General features: G+C 38.0%; 1 pseudogene; it reads right to left on the bottom strand.

Moving 5' to 3' along the window:
- Positions 1-2,861: 2,861 nt before the first annotated feature.
- LOC114735620 (DEAD-box ATP-dependent RNA helicase 35-like) lies at positions 2,862-5,064 on the bottom strand (annotated as a pseudogene).
- Positions 5,065-5,374: the final 310 nt, after the last annotated feature.

A 5,374-nucleotide genomic window follows, 5' to 3' on the forward strand; every position in this document is an offset into this window, starting at 1 on the left:
CAGTACAAGACTTGAGGGCGAAAAGAAAGGAGAAATAGAGAGTATGCATTTCCAATATCCGGCAATTTCCTTCCTCCACCATTTCCCAAAACTCAGTTGTAAAACTTGAACTTCTTTTTTTTTATTTTTTTTAAAGGCCATGAAATTCCTCCTTAGCTGCAGATTTTGTCTAATGTTTGGTATAAGTAAAAGCACTTAAAAAAATTACTTTTACACAAGTCAAGATATAATTCCTCTTATATACTTACTTTGTATACTATAAAGTTTTTGGTTTTTACCAAAATACTTTTTAAGAATTATTTACACAAGCACGTCATAATTGGCTTTCTTTTTACGTGACCTCAAATTCTTGAAAATTTGTAAAGTAAGTGAAAAAATGCGTCAGAGTAACGAGAGTATGTGATTAATTTTATGGTTAGTGATTTTTTTCCCAACCTAGTATACTATTGATTTGTTCTGATCCAAGAAGATAAAAAATGTCTTTGTAGGAGATCTGAAGAATCCATTTTGTGTTTAGTTCAAATATTTGTTAAAATACTCATATTTCGTAGCATCGTGCGCATCGTGTGTGATGTAAGGTGTGGATCCTACCAAACACTTGGTACGAAATGGAGATTATAATGCAATTAATCATCTGGGTATCTTAAAGTACTAAACTAGATTGATGAAGTCAAACATTTAGCTGAATAAAATCAAAAGCTTCCTAATATATATTCATATATACATATATATTCAACAAGAAGCTGGCTAGGTAACTAGGGGAGAGTGAAGCTCAAATCTACAGGAAATAGGTCTGCTCCAAACTTGTACTCTCTTTTAAGGAAAGGAAAGTTAACATGATATAGGAGGAGTTTCAACCATAGAATGATCCAAGAATTTTAGATTTACTTATGTAGTGTGTAGTAAGAAACCATCATTCACTTCTGTTATATTTCCTCCCAGCCAACTTCCTCAACTTCTATTTCTTGGTAAGAACATAAAATCCTTCTTCACTCACCTTGTGCTATGCACGATGCAGAGAGGCAGAGATTTCATATAATATCTGCCAGAGTTTTAAGAACAACCTCGTGGCCAAGTTCTATAGGTGTTCTGTTACTTTGTTATTCGAGTTAAGAGGATCATTAGTTATTTAGAGAAGACTACTAGGATAAATAAAGGATCAGTGAACGTACTGGGGTGTCTTGTGAAATCAAATACATTTTCCTTTACTTTTCCTATTCGCGTGTCATGTTCAAACTAACACATGATGGAAAGCCAAGTTCGTGATGGATTTCTCACTGAATATTTATGCTCCTTGCAAAAATGTGAAGAAATGTTGGTCTTGTGGCAGAAGAAAATGGCAAAACTTGATTGTTATCTCAGCTCAAGGGAGAAGCATTCAAAGTTCAATAAGGTTGCAAGTAGCAGCAACAAGAGTAGAATGGTGATTGAAAGTTCAGAGGCTTTCTCCAATGCTTCTGAATGTCTCAGTTCTGTTGCTGACACAAGAAGCAGGCGACGAGAAATGTATAGAATCAAGGACTGCAGAATGAAAAGGGTGCTCCAAGTTGATGAATTAGAACATCTTAATCAGCGGCTGAAAATACTTGAAGAAGACACGGAGAGTGTGAAGCAAGCTATACTTTGGCATGTGAAAGAAAAGAGGAGGTTGGTGAACAGAATTTACCATTACTTTCAGCGTATGCAATATATGCTTTCGCATAGGAGGGGAGTAAAAGGAGAACAAGTTTGCCGCGAGAAATTGATTATGAAGACTCCGAAGGTATATCTTTTTGTTCCAAATACTATTACATAATTGCTGCATTTGTGTAGATCATGCATGATAACACTACACAGGAAAAGAAGTAGATTGCATTTGTTTTCTTGGTCTTCTAGGAGATAGCACAAGTGGTTGAATGAATCAGCGGGAAATAAACTTCATGTAGGGCTCATTTGAGAAATTTCTTGCATTTGGGACCCACTTATAACCATGAAACAGAGAAACGGCAGCTAAAAACATTGTATGCATATTTTCCATGGCTTAACTATAGCTTATGGCAATCTAGCAGATATAAACGGTGTGTGTGTTCATAGTGTGTATACATATAGAATAGAATACTCCCCTGAAAGAGAATATGTAATAGTTTCATTTTCTGATAAAGCTGGTAACAAATGTCCAAGGTTGGACTCCCCAACTTTTTTGTGATTATTTACTAATGTTTATACAGGATTGTCAAGTCTAGATTTTATTGGTCAAGAATCTAGTCATATATTAACAGTAGATCTTCACAATCTATTCATGTTATACAATAGGATGGAGGAGCTGTCACAGGTCTGCCAGAGGTTCTATGCCATAACTTAAATCCATCGTTGATCACCAAAGGATTCCAAGCTGCTATTTATTTTCCAAGAAACTCTAAGTTACTCCCATATCTTTATGATTCTTCCATCTGAGACATCAATAAAGTATGAAACTTGTATATTTCCCACCATTCTCCAAACGTTGTATTCATTGAAGTTCTTGAAGTCCGTTCATAGATCTTCCAGTAATACTTCAGGGGCATGACAAATGTGTAGAAGAAAGTGCTGCTGGAATGACCCAGTCTGTGCCATTCACAAGCACCCTCTCGCCCAAATAAAGAAGTAACTTCAAAGTGAGAACCAAAAATGAAAACAAGTGCCTCAGAAAGGAGATTTTAGAGGTGGAAGGTGTGACTGTGCAGGCTGAGCTTACAATAATCATTACTACTTCCAATTTACGGTGTAATAAGAAATACAAAGAAAATTATCAGCTGTTGATTCAACGACCGATTCAAGTAAACTAGATACAAATGAAAAACTTTACCCATAATTACAACATGCAAAGTGAGACAAATGACTCGTGCAGGAAACATTATAATTGCGGCAACAATACACCTCATGAAAGCGATTATTGGCCAGAACCAAATACGTTACAATCTACAGTCAGATGAAAATATAGCACAATCCAGATGGAAGATCCATAGATATGGATAATTAAGGTATGCAGTTCTTTATATTTCATCCTACGAAGATAAGATACAACTATACATAAGAGTCGTATTACAACTACCAAAACACGCCCATCCTAAAATAAACTGATACAAAAAGTGGCGCCTTTCAGATCTCTCCCCTGTATCCACCACCACCAAAATAGTCCTTTCTACTATTTGCAATGGCCATGCTTTTCTGATGTTCCAGCTTGGGACAGTCGCGAATGCGGTGACCAAGCCCACCACAATAGGCACAACCCTTGACCCCACTTTTACCAGTGATTTCATCATTATCTTCCATTGGATCGTTCAAATCAGCTAAAACAGGGGGAATGCGCTGTTTTGCTTCTTGCAACAGATGTTTCAAATCAAGCAAGGTTGTCTCACTTTGATTCTTGTTAATAAATGTTGTTGCTATGCCTGTCCTGCCACATCTTCCAGTTCGACCAATCCTATGAACATAATTTTCAATCTCAGCAGGCATGTCATAGTTAATAACATGCTGAATATCAGGGAAGTCCAACCCTTTGGATGCAACATCAGTTGCAACCAACACATCTTTCTTCCCAGACTTAAACGCTGCAATGGCATACTCTCTTTCTTCCTGATCTTTGCCTCCATGAACAGCCACTGCTCCAACTCCTTTCAGAAGAAGATATTCATGAATGTCATCCACATCTGCCTTGTTCTCACAGAATATTAAAACCGGAGGTGGGGTTTTTTGCAGGCACTCAAGAAGATAAACTATTTTTGCCTCTTGCTTAACATACTCCACTTCCTGGATTACATCAAGATTTGCCGCCCCTGCTCGCCCCACATTGACAATAACAGGTTTCACCAGGGCACTTCGAGCAAAATTCTGAATCTTGGTTGGCATAGTGGCAGAAAATAAGAGAGTCTGCCTTTGAGCTTTCAAGTGATCAAACACTTCTCTTACGTCATCTTCAAATCCCAAATCTACCAATCTATCAGCCTCATCTAATGTTAAATACCTGCAATTATCAAGATTCATCTTTTTCTTGGCCAGCATATCCTTCAACCTCCCGGGGGTGGCGACAACAATATGAACACCCTTCTTCACAACCTCTAGCTGAGATCTCATATCCACTCCACCAATACAAAGCAAAGGCCTGAGTTCAGGATATCCAGTTTCTCTCAAAGGCATCAGAAAACTGCTCAACCACCTCGTATGTTTGCCTAGCGAGTTCCCTCGAAGGACAAACAATCAAACCAAATGGACCTTCTCCGGGAACAATAGGCATCATAATTTCCTCCTGCAAAGCTAGCATGATCATTGGTAATACAAAGACTAGAGTTTTCCCCGATCCTGTAAATGCAATCCCAATCATATCCCTTCCAGATAAGATAACAGGAAGGCCTTGCACTTGAATAGGTGTTGGCTGCACAATCCCTTTGGCTTTCAACTTGTTCAAAATTGACTCAGGAAACCTCATATCCTTGAAATTCTTAATTGGAGGCGGAATATCTTCACCGTCGACTAATATGTGCCACTGCTTCCGAATCAAATCACGTTGCTTTTTAGACATTCTTCTAATGGGTAAAGGCGGCTTCCATCCCGTAGGCAAAGGCTCCGTATAAGTGATTCCTTTAGCCAATTCTCGAACAGACATTAGGGTTTTTCGATCTGATAAGTTCTCAATCATCTCCTTTTCCTGTCGAACAATCTGCTCTGTCGGACTAATTTCAGGTTGATCCCGTTTCAACTGGGAAGCCTTAACCAGAAGACTAGGTTTAGCTTCAGCCATTCTTGACTTCTCCAAATCACCATCGACTGTTGAGGAAGATTCCCTTTTCGTTCAAGAACCATCTGAGCCTCCATGGCCCTACGCTTAGCCACGGGCACATACTCCACGTAATCATCATCGACTTCCATATCAACTAAATTGAATTCAAAATCGCAGTTCCTATAACGAATCAATTTATTGCCAATAAGTGCAACAAAAACAAGCGAGCTTGACAAAAACACTAATTCTGGTATCCTACGAAATTTTCACATCAAACACTAGTTCATCACCCTGTTCGCAAAAAAAGTAGGAACTTTGCCCTTTAGAAATGAAGAAAAAATTTCTAACCGGAAACACCCGAAGATGATCTCCAATAAGGAAGAGCAAAACGTCCACCAGCGCCTCACAGTCGATCGCCGTCGTTCATGTCTGAGGTCAAATAAGAATGTGGAGACCGACTTGAGTTTTTAGCCGCCATTGCAAATTTCCTCCTCATAGAAATAGTGCCAGAAATACATTAGATAAAATTGAAATTAAAAAACAACATATATTCCTCCGATTTTAATATAAGATCAATTTAACTAATTTAATTAGATTAAAGAAGTTAGATAAGTTAGTTAATTATAAAAAATATGATAT

This window comes from Neltuma alba, unplaced genomic scaffold (genome assembly GCF_004799145.2).
Source record: "Neltuma alba isolate B1F8T4 unplaced genomic scaffold, ASM479914v2 tig00013242_pilon, whole genome shotgun sequence".
Classification (NCBI taxonomy): domain Eukaryota; kingdom Viridiplantae; phylum Streptophyta; class Magnoliopsida; order Fabales; family Fabaceae; genus Neltuma; species Neltuma alba.